Source organism: Myotis brandtii, unplaced genomic scaffold (assembly GCF_000412655.1).
Source record: "Myotis brandtii unplaced genomic scaffold, ASM41265v1 scaffold1161, whole genome shotgun sequence".
Classification (NCBI taxonomy): Eukaryota; Metazoa; Chordata; class Mammalia; order Chiroptera; family Vespertilionidae; genus Myotis; species Myotis brandtii.
In genome coordinates, this window is record NW_005354015.1 from 100853 (window position 1) to 117369 (window position 16517).

General features: G+C 46.3%; 1 pseudogene; it reads left to right on the forward strand.

Moving 5' to 3' along the window:
* The first annotated feature begins 319 nt into the window (after window positions 1-319).
* LOC102244870 lies at window positions 320-10018 on the forward strand (annotated as a pseudogene).
* The last annotated feature ends 6499 nt before the right edge of the window (window positions 10019-16517 follow it).

Below are 16517 nucleotides of genomic sequence, written 5' to 3' on the forward strand. Positions count from 1 at the left end.
GCCATAGATATGACCACATCCTGTGTAACAAGACACCGACTTGCGCCTGGCCAATTGGCAAGGCCCACAGTCCTATCTCCTCCCCTTACTCCAACCCCCTATAAAACCCCTCAACACACAGAGTTCTCTCTCTCTGCTTCCTGCCGCTTCGACGGCGAGGTGGGGGAGCCGAGCTAGCTCGAATAAAGACTCTTATGCTTTTGCATCGGACACGGCTGGCTCCCTGGTGTGGTTTCTTGGGGATCCTGAAATCTGGGCATAACAGTCGGGATACTCGTAAGTCAAGGCCCCACTGTATGATGGTCAAGACTTCACAGAAATGAATTGTGATTATAGAAAGCAATCTCAACCAGAGCCTGGTTTAAGCATTCCATCCTTTTGAGAATGTCCAGTTACAAATCCTAGAGGTCAGTTACTAGAATCACAGCCCATCCTGGCGATGAGGTCAGATGCCATCAGAGGGAGGAAACTTTGGATAAATTCCAACAGGTCTGCTGGCAAGTGTAGGGCACGGCTATAGGGTTAAGCCTCAGACTGAACTGTTGGCAAAGCCACAAACAAGTCACAGCTTAGAGGGCACAGCCCTCTTAGCATAATTAGGCTTGACTTTATGACTCTTCTTAGATCTTATCTGAGTAGCTAATGGGCTGAGGGAGATGCAGCAAGTGCTGCCAAAACAAGTGAAACTCACAAGAACATTGTAACTATGGTGACCACTACCTTGTTTACCTCTGGCTATAAAATAAAGGCTCAGTTTGCCGTCTGGATCTCTCTCTCTGTGGCCTCAGCCAGGCACAGGAAGATCCACCTAGACCAGTGATGGCGAACCTTTTGAGCTCGGCATGTCAGCATTTTGAAAAACCCTAACTTAACTCTGGTGCATGTCACATATAGAATTTTTTTGATATTTGCAACCATAGTAAAACAAAGGTGTATATTTTTGATATTTATTTTATATATTTAAATGCCATTTAACAAAGAAAAATCAACCAAAAAAATGAGTTCGCGTGTTGTCACCTCTGACATGCGTGTCATAGGTTCGCCATCACTGACCTAGACCCAGCTTATTCTCTTGGTCTGTCTTTTCTTCATCCTTCACCGCCCTCACTCAGGCTTGCGAAACCCTTGACTGAGCTGGCTCAGCACAGGCAAGGACTCCAGGCCTGCAGCAGCAGAGGACAGTACTTGTGACCTTGCCAAACTGACCCCGGGTGTTCTCGCAGGTGGTCCACACTTCAGCCCCATGCCCACGCCTGTCCAGTCTTCCGATTTGGCAGAAATGATTCCAGGAGTTGGTCTGGGTGTCTCTCAGCTCCTCTGCAAACCATTTCTGGTGTCTGAGGAAGATATCAGGAAACAAAAAGAACGTACAAACAGCAACAGGGAGACTAGTGGTAAAGCATTGATAGTAGATTGCTTTGGGCAATATAGACATTTTAATGATGTTAATTCTTTCTATCCATGAGTATAGTATATGCTTCCATTTATTTGTATCTTCTTCAGTTTCTTCAGTGTCTTGATTTAGTGAATACAGGTTTTTTTTTATCTCCATGGTTAAATTTTTTTCTAGGTATTTTATTTTTTTATTCAATTATAAATGAGCTATTTAGAAATTTTTCTTTTTGATCATTTTTTAAATATGAATTTTATTATGATTATATGAATGAAGAAATATTTCATATATTTCTATATAAATTTCATATATTTCTATATATTTCATATATAAATTCTATGAGCAAATGTTGATGTATTTTTTTATTTCTTATTGACAGTATTACTGATGACCCCCATTTTCCCTTCCTTAATCCCCTTCTACCAAGTCCCTGCACCCTCCCTCCCCCCACACACACCAGCCATCACCACACTGTTGTCTGTGTTCATGGGCTATGCAATAAGTTCTTTGGCAAATCCCTTCACCTTATTTCACCCAGTCCTCGCCATCCCTTCCCTTCTGATCTCTGTCAGTCATTTCTGTGTATCCATGCCTCTGGTTCTATTTTATTCGTCAGTTTATTATTTTTCCACCAGATTCTACATGTAAGTAATATCATATGGTACCTGTTTTTCTCCGTCTGGCTAATTTTGCTTAGCATAATAATCTCCAGGTCCATTCATGCAGTCACAAAAGGTAAGAGTTCCTTCTTTTTTACAGCTGCATAGTATTCCATTGTATAAATGTACCACAGCTTTTTGATCCATTCATCTGCCAATGGACACTTGCGCTGTTTCTGGGTCTTGGCTATTGTAAATAACACCACTATGAACATAGTAGTGCATATATTCTTTTTGATTGGTGTTTCAGGATTCTTAAGATATATTCCCAGAAGTAGGATCACTGGTCAAAAGGCAGTTCCATTTTTAAGTTAATGAGGAAACTCCATACAGTGTTCCACAGTGGCTGCAACTTTCTGCATTCCCACCAACAGTGCATGAGGGTTTCCTTTTCTTCACAATCTCCTCAGCACTCATTTGTTGATTTATTGATGGTAGCCATTCTGACAGGTGTGATGTGACACCTCATTGTGATTTTAATTTGCATCTCTGATGATTAGGGATGTTGAGCATTTTTTTTCATATCTCTATTGGCCAACTGTGTGTCCTCTTTGAAGAAGTGTGTATTTGGGTCCTTTACCTATTTTTTAATTGGATTGTTTGTCTTCCTGGTGTTGAATTGTATGAGTTCTTCATTTATTTTGGAAATGAAGGCCTTATCAGATGTATCATTGGCAAATAGATTCTCCCATACAGTGGGCTCCCTTTTCATTTTGTTGATGGTTTCTTTTGCTGTGCAGAGCTTTTTAGTTTGATGTGGTCCTATTTGTTTATTTATTCCTTTGTTTCCCTTGTTCTAGGAGATGTATCAGCAAGAATATTGCTATGAGAGATATCTGAGATTATATTGCCTGTTTTTTCCTAGGACTTTTATGGTTTTGCAACTTACATTTAAGTCTTTTATCTATTTTGAGTTTATTCTGTGTATGGTGTAAGCTGGTGGCCTAGTTTCATTTTTATTTTATTTTATTTTATTGATTTTTTACAGAGAGGAAGGGAGAGAGATAGAGAGTTAGAAACATCGATGAGAGAGAAACATTGATCAGCTGCCTCCTGCACATCTCCTACTGGGGATGTGCCCGCAACCCAGGTACATGCCCTTGACCGGAATCGAACCTGGGACCTTTCAGTCCACAGGCTGACGCTCTATCCACTGAGCCAAACCGGTTTCGGCTCTAGTTTCTTTCTTTCTTTTTTTTTTTACATGTATCTGTCCAATTTTCCCAACACCATTTATTGAAGAGACTGTCTTTACTTCATTGTATGCTCTTGTCTGCTGGGGTCCAGCCCCGGGGGTCCAGGGGTTCCCAAAGGTGTGGACAGAGTCGGCGAAGAATGTTTTACACGGAGACAGCGTTCAGAACTCTCTAGCTCTCTTTAGTCTCCGCGGATCTTCCTGTGCCTGGCTGAAGCCACAGAGAAAGATCCTGAGGCAAGCTGAGCCTTTATTTTTATAGTCAGAGGTAAACAAGGTAGTGGTTTCCATAGTTACACTGTTCTTGTGAGTTTCACTTGTTTACACTGTTCTTGTGAGTTCCACTTGTTTTTGTTCTTGTTGCACTTCCCTCAGCCCATTAGCTTCCCAGGTAAGATCTAGGGAGCGTCATAAGGTCAAGCCTAATCATGCTTAAGAGGACTGTGCCCTCTAAGCTGGAACTTGTTTGTGACTTTGCCAACAGGCCAGTCTGAAGTTTAACCCTATAGCGGCTCCCCACACTTGTCTCCTTTGTCAAATATTAATTGACCATAACAGCATGGGTTGGTTTCTGAGCTCTCTATTCTGTTTTATTGGTCAATATGCCTGTTCTTGTGCCAGTACCAGGCTGTTTTGATTACAGTGGATTGTAGTGTAGTTTGATATCTGGTATTTTGATCCCTCCAATTTTGTTGTTCTTTCTCAAAGGCTCCACCCCCAGGACCATCCCAGGATGACTTCACTAATGCCCTAGGCCATCCCCTGTGTTCTGACCCTCAAAGACTCTCTCCCAGGGTTACCCATGGTAAACATCCAGAACACCCCACCCTGGAGTTTCAGACTCCCCAGAACCCACATCCCAGGACCTAACCCTAACCCTAATCCTGAGCCCTATCCCTTTAGTAAGACATCTTTGGCAGTGACATTCTGGAGGGCTTCTCGGCCCATTGTGGCCTGGGGCAGATACCCCAGGTGGGGGCTCCACCTGAACAGTGGCTCTCTCCCCCAACCCTCATTAGGTCCCCAGGGGCCAACTGTTCTGGGCTGTCTCTCCCTATCTCACCCTATTCCATTAGTTCATTCTAAGTTCACTCCATCTCTCCAGACCTCATCAAGCCTGCTCCTGCAACACCAAAGTCCCTGCTTAAGGACACCCTTCAAGGCCTCTCCTTCTCCATACTGTCCCTACAAGGGCCTAGAGTGGGAGTCCAGCCTCTCAGGATGGGAAGCTTGGCATTCTCCCCAGAGGGTGCCCTGGTCCCCACTCCTTCCTGCACCCTTGTTCTCAGCCACACTGGCCCCTGCTGGAGGCAGGACTCTCTGCCATTACATCATCCAGCCCCTCTAATCCTCCCAGTTGATCAACAAAATAAGAAGGAGCTTCCAGAGCTTATTTACGTTCATGTTTGGTATTCTCCTCCTGCAGTCCAAAGAATCATTCATTCCTTCATTCATTTAACCAGTCAATATTTAGTGAGCATCTCTCACAAGCTCTCTCTCTTTTTTTCTGTTTCTCTCTCTCTCTCACTCATCTTCCAGCACTTTCTTTTCCAGAATGAAAACTCATTTATTTGTGGAGAATGGAAGTCACCCCACCCATCCCCCACACCTACCATCAGAAAGTGGGTGGGTGTGAGGGCCCTAGTTATTCCCATGTGCCATGTCCCACTGTGTCCTGAGGACTGGACAGGGGCTCTAATCCCATTCCCTGCCAGAGGGTAGTCCTCAGCTGGGAGGATGACCCCACAGTCAGGCCAAAATCTGCAGATCACAAATATGCAGGGTTGGACCCCCCTCCCCCCACCTCCTGCCTCACCTCTCCACCAGGGCAACAGCTTCAATCTGCAGAATCAGCAACAACCCTCAGGAGGTTACAAGGTAGTGACGGGAAACATCTCCTTCCTTCCACAAGGGGGCGGAATCTCCAAGCTCAAGACAAATAAGGCCTGGCATTTAGAACCACAATGACTGCAGCAAACCACACATGCCAGACTTCAAGTGAGACCCACCCCACACCACACTGTCAGCCACACACACACACACTCACACTCACACACAGAAGGGATGTGGGACAGGCTGTCTCAAACACTACAGGAAGTGAGGAGGATGCAGAAACACCCACAACCCATAGGCTGCTGGGTGGACTGTCATTTAGAATAGACTAAGGTTCCCCCGGCTCCAAACCTCATTGGGGGTAGAAATTTCCTCTACAACCCTCGGGTCTTGTGCCATCATATCTGCATATTCCCAGGGATGGGGAGCTCACTACCTCAAGTATGTTGTTAGAAACCAGACCACCTCTACACCCTCTCCCTGTCAAACCCCCACCCTGAGCACTGAGAGCACTAAAGACCCTGATCTCCCTCCCTCATGCCCACACACGTCCCTCGAGTCTGCTCTCTTTGTGTGGATTATGGGACCTTCTTGGCCTTGCTGTGTGCCTTCCTGTCCTGCTGGGTCATGGAGCAATGGCAAAAGCGTGGGTCCCACATTTTGTCCCACAAAAGTATGGTTTAAGGGGATGCGTGTATGCCAAGGTGATAGGAAGTGGACTTGTGATGGTTAATTTTATGTGTCTACTTGGCTATGCCAGGTGCCCAAATGGTTGATAAAAGGCCAGTCTAGGTGTTGCTGTGAAGGTATATATTTTTTAGATGAATTAACATTTAAATCAGCAGACTCTGAGTAAAACAAATTATCCCCCACAGTGTGGGTGGGCCTCATCCAATCAGTTGAAGGCCCTAATAAAACAAAGACTGACCTTGCCCAAGGAAGGAGGACTTCTGCCAGCAGACTGCCTTTGCATTCAACTGCAATTCTTCCTGGGTCTCAAGCCTGCCAGCCCACCCTGCAGATTCTGGACTTGTCAGCTTCTGCAGTTTATCTGTTTCTCTCTGCATCTTATTGTTTCTGTTTCTCTGGAGATCCCTGACTAATATATATGCCAAGCCCCCTGCCTACCTCAGGACCTTTACCCCTGCTGTTTCCTCTCCTGAATGCTTCTTGTCATGTCTTATCTTATCAAAGGTAGTCCCATTCTCAGTATGACACAAACCTCTGATGCTATAAAAGGATGATTAAAACAACTGACTTAATGTAAACATCCAGAAAAATCTGCAAGGTAAATATCACCCTGAACAAAGTCAAGCCAAATGACAACTTAAAAAATAAAGTCAATAAATAATTTTTAAAAAAATAAAATGACAGAGTATACTATAAATAATAAAACAAAGGGATGATGTCCATAACATATATAAAGAGCCTTTGGAAAACAATCAAGAAAAATACTACAACAGTCATGAAAAAGTCATCAAAGAATACAAATCTTGAGTTCACAAAGAAAGAACAACAAATGGTTCTTAGTCACAGGAGAAGATTCTCAACCTGATAATAAAAATGAACATTAAAACTATACTGTGATACCATTTTTAACCCATCAGATTGGCAAAGATCAAAAGGTTTGATAACATGTCATGTAGGTGAGGCTGTGAGAAAATTGGCAACATCTTACAGTGATGACGAAGAAGGAAATTGGTACAAATCCTATGCAGGACAAGTTGCAATATCTACTTAAATGACAAATTCACACACCTTCTGACCCAGCTATCACACCTCCAGGAATTTCTCCTTCAGATACAATCACTCTTATGTGAAATTACTTAAGTGCAGGTATCCTGTGAACACTGAAGCACATACAACAATGTTATGTGTTTTCAATGTTATGTGCCGATCCATGAGAAAGGGTTACATAAATTTCATTAAAACATAGAGAAGGCTACACATCTGTGAAAAATAAACCAGAAAGCTGTGTTCACTGACATGGAGTGATCGCCAAGATATATTTTAAGTAAAAACAAGAAGGAGGAAGAGAAGGAGGAGGAGGTTGGACAGGAGCCAGAGAGAGAGGAGGAAAAGATGGAGAGAGTAGAGGAGGAGGAAAGAAGGTTTAGAAGAAATAGAAGGAGTAAGAAAAGGATGAGAAGCAAGAGGAGGGGGAGTGGGAGATGGAGAAGAAATAGATATTTTTAAAAGGCCTAGACCCGTGGTTGGCAAACTGCGGCTCATGAGCCACATGTGGCTCTTTGGCCCCTTGAGTGTGGCTCTTCCACAAAATACCACGTGTGGGGGCGCGCGTATTGAAACTTTGTGGCCCATGCTCGGAAGTAGGTTTTCGGCCTGGGCGAGTCTATTTTGAAGAAGTACTATTGATATTTGGCTCTGTTGATATTGAGTGTGCCGACCACTGGCCTTGACTATTTCTGGAAGACCTCACAAGAAACCTGAAGAGTGGCTGCTTCTATAATAGTTTCTAAGATTTATTTCATTATTACACACTAAGGAGCAATCCTGTTTAGACATTTCCTCCAATTGCCTCCATGAACATTTAATACTGCAGATCTATTGTATACCTTTTTACATATTCTGTGTATATCTGCACTTTATACATAAAATCGGATTTTTTTGCCCACTACCAGAACCATTGTATACCCTCTTGGGTGTGATAACACCCCCATTGAGGACTGGGGGTCACCAGGGGCCTGGGCATGGAGGTGGGCAGGAGATTCTCACTGCCTGCCCTTTTGAATTGTGTGAATGTATTTTGTAAAATATGGATGTTTACTTAAGTTTTTCTGGCATCGCTATGGCAGCTCTGTTTTCTTCCCTCTCCCTAGCTGTGCTCATCTGACTTCTGTTTTATTCCTTGTCAATGAGTGGTGTCTCCTGTCTCAGCCATGAGTTTTGGGGGAGCAGGGGCACCGTGGGTATCATTCACCTGGCACACAGTCACGCCAAATAAATGTTTGCTGAGTGACTGAATGAATGAGCCACAACATTGGCTGAGCTGAGAGGACTCCTCCCAAGTAGGGACCCCTCTCCCTCTCTTCCTCCTGACATTGGAGTCAGAGAAGACTGGATTTGAATCATGTCTCTTCACATGCTGTGTGACCTTGGACATGCAACCTGACCTCTCTGAGCTTCACTCAGCACCTGTAAAATGAGGGTAATATCAGTGCTCACTCCAGGGGCCTTTATGAAAATTCAGCAAGATCACACAGGCTGCGGTTGTATTGGGGCTGTGACTGGAAGGAGGGGTGTGGTTCACATTTGCCCTGTATATTTAAGCATTGTTTGAAAGTTTCACAGTGCAGATGGCTACAAAGGAATACATTTTTTAAAACCATTTGGAGTAACGAACAAAATGGACTTGCTCGGTAGACAGTAAGTGCCAAATAGATGGGGGTGAGGCTGCTGCTTTGACTAGAGAGTGCCAAATAGTATCCCAAGTCTGCCAGCCAGCCGCTGCCACTGAGACCCTGCCCCAAGGGTTTAAGCAGAGAGAGGACCCACCAAGTCACCTCCCAGACCTCGCCCCAGATCCAGATCCCCTATTCTTTGGGGGACCCAGGAGAGGAAGTGTTTGGGACAGGCAGGCCATTCCACCAGGCACAGCACAGACTGGGTGGAGATTAAGGTTTGCTGAGTGATACGGGGCCCAAAAGTGCAGTGTCAAAGCTTGTCTTCATTTTCATATTTGACAGCTTGTTCATCTTAACATTTTTATGCTTAATTTGGCTTTTTAAAGTATTGCATTGATGCCAGGGACTGGGGGAAGGAACTGTCACTGAATCCTACGCTTTCAAAGGGGGAATTGAATGGTATGGAGACAATCTCAATCCAAACCATTGTACAGAAATATGATTTACTTTATAAGCCCAGAGATCAAGCGCACAGCATGGTGAACAAAGACAACAGTATTGTACTGTCGTCATCAAACTGGCTAGGAGACTAGAGCTAAGTTACTAAAAAGAAAAGATAATTATGGAACGTAGTAGAGGTGCTAATTATCCCTAATATGACAATCATCTGACAACATATAAATGTGTAAAACTACATGTGGTACGCCTTAAATTTAAACATGATTATCGATCAAATATATTTCAACTAAAAAGGGAAAGAAACAAATATTCCCCTTACATTTTGCTCAGGGGAAGGCCTCACCTGCTGGCCCTAATCCAGCCCGTGGACACAGACACCTGGAGGCTGGAGGAGCTGAGCCAGTTTGCAGGAGGCTGGCCCAGGGGGGAGAGACCTGAAGATCAGGCTCCTGGAGACTATGGTCCAGGGCTCTTCAAGAGGGGAAGCCACACGGCGGGGTGTCCATGGAACCCAGGAAATCACTGGCCCCCACTGCCCCCAACTGGGGTGGGGCACCTGCAGCTGCTGGGCCCACCCACCCAGGCCTCTGCCCCAGGAGCAAGAGGGACCCGGCCAACATCTCACCTCAGCACAGCAGATTCAGCCCAGCCCAGGGGAGGGCAAGTTTCATTCTGACAGAGAAGGAATTCTGGTTTGAGCAGGATCTTATACACGTACACACACACCACCTACCCCCTCACCCTCAGCTATCACCTGGGCCTCCTGACACTTTGTGGGACAGATGCAGCTGCCAGACATGGGAAAGTAAAGGGAGGGAAGGCTGGGCCTGGTGACAGAGTTCAAGATCAGGGGCCAATGGATTTGCCCAGAACCCCACTGATGGCTGACCAAGCCACTGGGCAGTGAGTAAAAAAGCTGGGCCAGCCCACCTGGTGGGTCATCTTACCTCCTGGGCCTCAGCTCTTCCATCCCCTTCTCCCCAGCCCCATGCCTCTCCCCAGTCCAGGTTGCGACCCCCATCCCTCCATGGGCACCCAGTATTTCCCCCTCTCCTTTCTAGTCTGTCCCACATTTGGGAACCCCGTGAATCTCTTCTACAAAAAGAGGATCTGACCACCCCGCCCCTGTTCAGTATCCTTTGATGGCTCCCCACGCCTGGAGCTAAACAGTTTCCCCAGGACCCCATTGACCACTGACCCAAAGCCTGCTAACGCCATGGCTCCCTCGGCAGTCTGCGAACCGTTCCCACATGCCTCTTTCTGTCCTGGAAGTCAGCACTTTCCCTCTCACCGCAGGGCCTTTGCATGAGCTGTTTCCTCCACCTGAATCTAATGCCCCACTTGGGCAGCAGGGGGAGAAATCTGTTTATGGTGCTTGTTGAATAGAAATAAACATATTATAAGTCAAGTATTCAAGGACTCCCCTTGTTCTTAAAAGATGTAGGTTCCTTCTTGTGGAAAAAACAGAGGCTGATGGGCTGTTTTCAGCTTCCAGTTCACTCTCATGGTACCCATACCCATTTATAGTGCCCTCCTCGGGCTCCTAGGTCAGGTCAGGTTCCCCCATCTCACAACTTGGTGACCCTGTTTCATCAGCAATCTCTCATTTATGGGCCTTCCAACCTCTCCCTCTCTCTCTGCCCATTCTGGCCGCTTCACACACAAATAAATAAATAGATAAATAGATATAGATACAGATATAGATATAGATATAGATATAGATATAGATATAGATATAGATAGATAGATAGATTCCAGAGAAGAGGAGAGAGGGAGAGAGAGATAGAAACATCAATGATGAGAGAGAATCATTGATTGCCTGCCTCCTGCATGCCCCCTACTGGGGATCGAGCCTGCAACCTGGGCATGTGCCCTTGACTGGAATGGAACTGGGACTCTTCAGTCCTCAGGCAATGCTCTGTCCATTGGCCAAATCAGCTAGGGCTAACATTACCCTTTACTTCCTTTATCCAAGCTGTGTTCTCTGGAAGTCCTGATGCACAGTTACACTTAAGGAGTGGGAAGTTATGCTCTATTTCCTCAAGGGCAGATTAATTGCATTAGTGACTTGGAATTCTATATGGCAGATTTGTATATTCTTTGTCATTTATTTACTTGCTCAATAATTATTTATATTAGTAAATTCATAGGATTTTTTGAGTGTTTCAAAAAAAGCAACAGAGTTAAGGTAATTTGGTTTACATCATTTTATTATTTTTAGAAGGCTTATCTGTCTTTTTGGTAGTTACCAAAAGAAATTGATTTACATTGCAATTTAGACTTTTGCTACCATCAAATTACTCCTTATTCTAATGTATGCAATATATCTGGGACCCTGCATTCTAGATAGATAGATAGATAGATAAGAGATAGGTAATTAAATAGTTAGATCCATCCATCCATCCCCCATCCTAATGGATCCGTCTCTGGAGAATGCTGGTTTACCTGTGACAAGGCCAGCTCAAAATTCCCATTCTTTGCCTCATAACTGATTAGCTGAACTGCTTGTCCCCACTGACCAATCAGAACAAAATGCTTGTTAACTGAGCTTTGGTTAAGCTCTTCTCCTTCCTCCAGACTTGAACTTAGCACCCCCACCCCGCACCCCAGCCAGCAGACAGCCCCTCCTGAGGACAGGCAGTCCAGGGATGAACATCCTCTGATTGCTGTCCCGTTCCCCATCCCCCATCCCCATCCTTTCATCCCACCTTCCACACCTGGTTCTTTCCAGCCTTGTCCCCTCCTATTTAAAAGAAAAAAAGGCTTTTTGCTCTTACTCTGGAGAGGCCTGCAGACCTCCTGTCAGAGCTCTCTCTGAGCACAGCCCTGTCCTCAGCCCTTGCAGAAACCCTCTGAATAAAAGCTCTCCTGACTACTTTATTCACAGCCACAGGGAGTATTTTGGACTTTGTCAAGAAGCAAGAGGGAGCCATGGGAGGGCTGAGAGCAGGGAAGAGGCCTGGTGAGAGCAACCCAGTGGATTGGGGGTTGGGGATGGCGGGGGAACCCTGAGGAGGGAGCTGGGCGTGGGAAGTGGGTGGCCCAGGTGGGAAGTGGGCGGGTCCAAGCTGCATTTTGGAGGGCAAGGGAGCAGAAGCATGAGAGTTAGTGGTGGTTCTCTGGAGGTCCCCAAACCTTGGGCACAATCAGTTCCAAGAATTTTGTAGTTTGTGGCAAGAACAGCCAAGGAAGGAGGCTCAGATGAGGAGGAGAGAGTAAGTTTGGGGCACGGTGTGTGTGGTGAGGACCCCAGGATACTCATCCCTCAGGGAGGCTTAGAACCATAGAACATCAGAGCCTGACTGGGGAAACTGAGGCACAGAGCCTCTCAGTGCCCTGAGGCTGTCCAGTGTGTCCTGGCCAGAGCTGGAATTTGAACCCATGTTCCCTGCCTCTCACACCAGCTGGTCCCACTGCTCTCCCAGGCTTCCTGAGGAACTGGGATTTGAGTGACTCCTGGGTTTGACAGGGGACAGGAGTGAGGGCATTTGGGTAGAGGCACAGCAAGGGTAAAAAAGTGTGGAGGCTGGAGCAAGGGAAAGCAAGAGGCAGGAAGTGGGTAAAAATAGCAGACCGCATGAATCAGGGCTTCCTACCTGCCAGAGGCTACGCTAAGTGCCTGGCAGAAACTATTATCTTCATTCTGTAGGAGGGAAACTGAGGCCCAGAGAAGTGATACAAAGGCCTCAGAAGCAGTGCAGAGCCCTCTCCCCTGTGTCTGGGGACCCAGGCTTGGAGGGGGTAGGTTTAGCCTTTGTCCCTTTCACACCTCCCACCCAGGCCCCAAGACAGGAAGGAAGACAGTGGCCAGGACAGCCCAGCCAGAGAGTGGAGGAGGGGCCAAGCCAAACCACAGATGGGATTTCTCAGAATTTACAGTATGATGGGGGAGGGGAGGCTGGGGCTGCCCCCGGCACCTGCACAGCAGCAGGGAGAGAGCGGGCCATGAGGAACCCCGGCTGTGAGCTTGGACTCCACACCTGTAGGCTTATGAGAGGGGGCTCCCCTCTTTCCCATTTGCCGACTCCCTTGAGCCTACAGCCCCCAGGACAGGGCGTTGGGGGCCACATATGGGAAGATATGAAGGGGCCCCTTGCGAGAGGGGGCTCCCCTCTTTCCCATTTGCCAACTCCCTTGAGCCTACAGCCCCCAGGACAGGGCGTGGGGGCCACATATGGGAAGATATGAAGGGGCCCCTTGCACACCCAGGCTCTATCATATGTGTGCATGTGTGTGTTTCATGCTTCCACTCGGGCCCCAAGCACACATGTGTACATGAGTGTGTCGTTACACACATGCACAGGTGAGTGGGAGTGTGTGTGTGTGTGTGTATGTGCGTGTGATCCCCACCCAGGCAGGCCCAGGCACATCACCTGCAGTCATTCCCATTCCCTTAGGGTCCTGTGTCCAGGCTGGCACCCAACTGGGGCTCATCCCTTTCCATCTCCCTGCGCCTCGTTCCTTCATCTCTCTCCTCCTTTCTCTCTCTCAGATCGCCACCTGTCCTCTGTGCATGGCAGACTCATGGCATTTTTTAAAATGTAAATCACATAACGAAGTTTACATCTTAAAGTGCACAATTCAGCGGCATGTCGTGCATTCACAAGGTTGTTCAGCCACCACCTATATATATCTAGCTCCAAAACATCTCACCCCAAAAGGAAACCCAGGACCGATTTAGCAATCATGCCCCTTCCCCCAGCCCCCGCAGCCACCGACCTGCTTTCTGTCTCGTAGATTTATTTCTTCTGAATAGCTCATAGAAGTGGAATCAGACATCATGTGGCCTTTTACCACTGCCTTCTTTCACTCATGTTTTCCAGGTCTTGGTTCAAATGTTACCGCCTCCGAAGGACCTTCCTTGACCTCCCCCATCCCTGAATGCCCCAGCGCTCTGCTTCATAAGCTCATGTCTCTCAGCAGCATATGACATACTCCTGACCTAGCTGTCCACTCAATGGTTATCCATCTCCGTCTTAAAGCATAGGCTCAGGAGGGCAAGGGATTGGTTTCATTCTCTCAGAAAGTTGTGAATAAATGAAGGAATGAATGAGGAATGCATGAAGGACCCATATGTGACACCCTTCTTCTTCTTTGTCTCCCTCTGTCCCATCATGTGGCCCCTGGTTCTTTGTCGAATCTCAAATACAATTCAACAATATTTAGCGCACACCTACTGTGTGACAGGTCCAGGGCTCCTGCAGTGGATGGACAGGCTCCCTGTCCCTGTGACGTCTTCATCCTCGAGGGGTAGACAGACTACCGATCCCGGGGACGCAGGATTTAAGTGCTGTCAAAGTTGTTACTAGGGAGACCAACTGCTCATACCCAACTCGTTTATTTATTCAACAAATATGTATTGAACAACTACTATGTGTAGCACCAGCATAAATAACCACAAGTATTTCAGAGCGGATGTTCATGGAAAGCCTTTCCTTAGGAAGTAGCATGTGAGCCAAGACCTGAACATGGAAAAGGGGACTCCTGTAAAGGCTGAGCATGTTAACACGGTGACAGAGGATTACCAGACTTAGTGGGGTGATCACATTGTAGGTATAAAAATACCTAATCTCTAACTGCACACCTGAAACTAATATAACTTATAGACTATTGTATACCAACGAAACTTAAATAAAAATAATTGTTAAAAATAATAAAATAAAATAAAAAGGACTGAGGGGAAAGCATTGCAGCAGAGGGAAAAGCAAGCAAGAAAATGAGGCAGAAAAGCAGTTCAAGGAAGAGAAAGTTGGCCATGATGCTAGTGCAGTAATGAGGAAGGAAAGAGCTCATTTTCCACTGGCTCTGATGTTAGGCAAGGTATGTAACCGCTCTGAGCCTCAGTTTACCCATCTATTAATGAGGATAATTATCATGAGGCCTTTTGCAGAGGATGAAACAAAATCCAAGGCACAGGCACTGGCCCAGACCAGGTGGCGGGAAAGGAGCCCACTCGTCCCAGGTGACAGACAGACCTTGGTAACCGTGTGGCAGGTGTAACTCTCTACCTCCTTCTCGCCCTGTGGTCTTTCAGGGCTGTCCTCCCCACCGTCACAGGCTGGAGCCACCTTATCTCCAGCTCATCTCCAGCTCTTCCTGTTTAGCCGAGCCCACCCTCCCACGCTGGTCCAACATGGCTGTCTAGTAGAAGGCGGCTTTATAAAGAAGAAAAGAGAAACATCTGCCTTTTCCTCCCATGATTCCACTCCATGGAGCAGCATTACCTGCCCCTCCCTCATCTCTCAGACAGAGTCAGAGGCAGGGACTGGATGGCATTTTGCTCAGAGTGCAGGGGCCTGTGGGTCGCCTGTGGGGGGTGGGTTACAGCAACACTGTGGTCAGTCACCCCCTCCCTCAGATGATGAGCCAACTCTCCTGTGCTTGTGGGGTGGGTTTTCTTATTTTTTACTCAGCCTCACACATCGCAGGATGGAGGGGGGCTGGAGGGAGTGTTACAGGAGAAATAGGCTCACTCAAAGAGGAAGACGGAGTCCTCACCTGCACCCACAGGCCCTGCATGACCTGCCCCCCATCACCTCCCTGTCTTTACCTCCTCCCTCTCTCCCCAGCCAGAAGGGCCTCCTCCATGTTTCTCCAACCCGTCAGGCACTTTACACAGACTGTTCTCTCTGCCCACTGAGTCCTCTTCCCCCAGCACATTCTTTACTCCCTCGAGTCTCTGCTCAAATGTCACCTTATTAACAAGGCCCTTCCTGGCCTCTTTATTTTAATTCTTATAACCCACCCACCGTGACCTCTCTCTTGTCCCCTACTTCTTTATTCTCCATGACACTTCCCACCACAGATTCTACTATGCTTTTTTCTATCTGTCTCCCCCACTGGGCTGTAAGCACCACAGAGGCAGGAACCACATCGATTTTGTTCACTGTTCTTCCCTCAGTGTCTGGGACACAATATATGATCAATACATATTTGCTAAGTGAATAAAGGAATTTTGAGAATAAATGAATGAATTGCTATTATGGTTGAGCCAGAAATTTAGCTCTGAGCCCCCTGGTAGCCAAAGCAAAAAGGATTACATTCACCATGAGAATAAAGCAACCCAGTTCACAGGGAAAGGCCCTGTGCCAAGCCATGTATGTACTTCTTCTCATTTACTCTTCCTAAGAAGTCTCTCAAGGGAGACTCAGTGATGTGTGCAAAACCGTGAAGCCAGGTGGAATGCTGGTCCTGCCCAGCACCTAAACCATCTGCTAAACACTAAGCCAACTTTTACCAACCAGGATTATAAAAATATTTCAAGGCCTGTCTCCTAGGAGGTCTGAATTCAGGAGTTCTGTAATTAAACAAGTATCTCTAGGTGATTCTTTTGATCAAGGAAGTTTGAATAATGGCACTTCATACAATAGAATAAAAGAGAGATGGAAATGTGAAATGTGAAATGCCTAAATGTGAAAAGCAAACTTTAAAACATTTATAGAAACATTTAGGAGGCTATCTTTATGACTTTGAGACATGGAAGAATTCTTAAACAAGACAAAAACTATACAAATCATAAAAGATTGATAAACTTGGCTATATCTGATTTCAGGAAGGAATAAACTGAAAAGACAAGTAAAAATAATGTTCATAAGTGACAAAGGATATATATC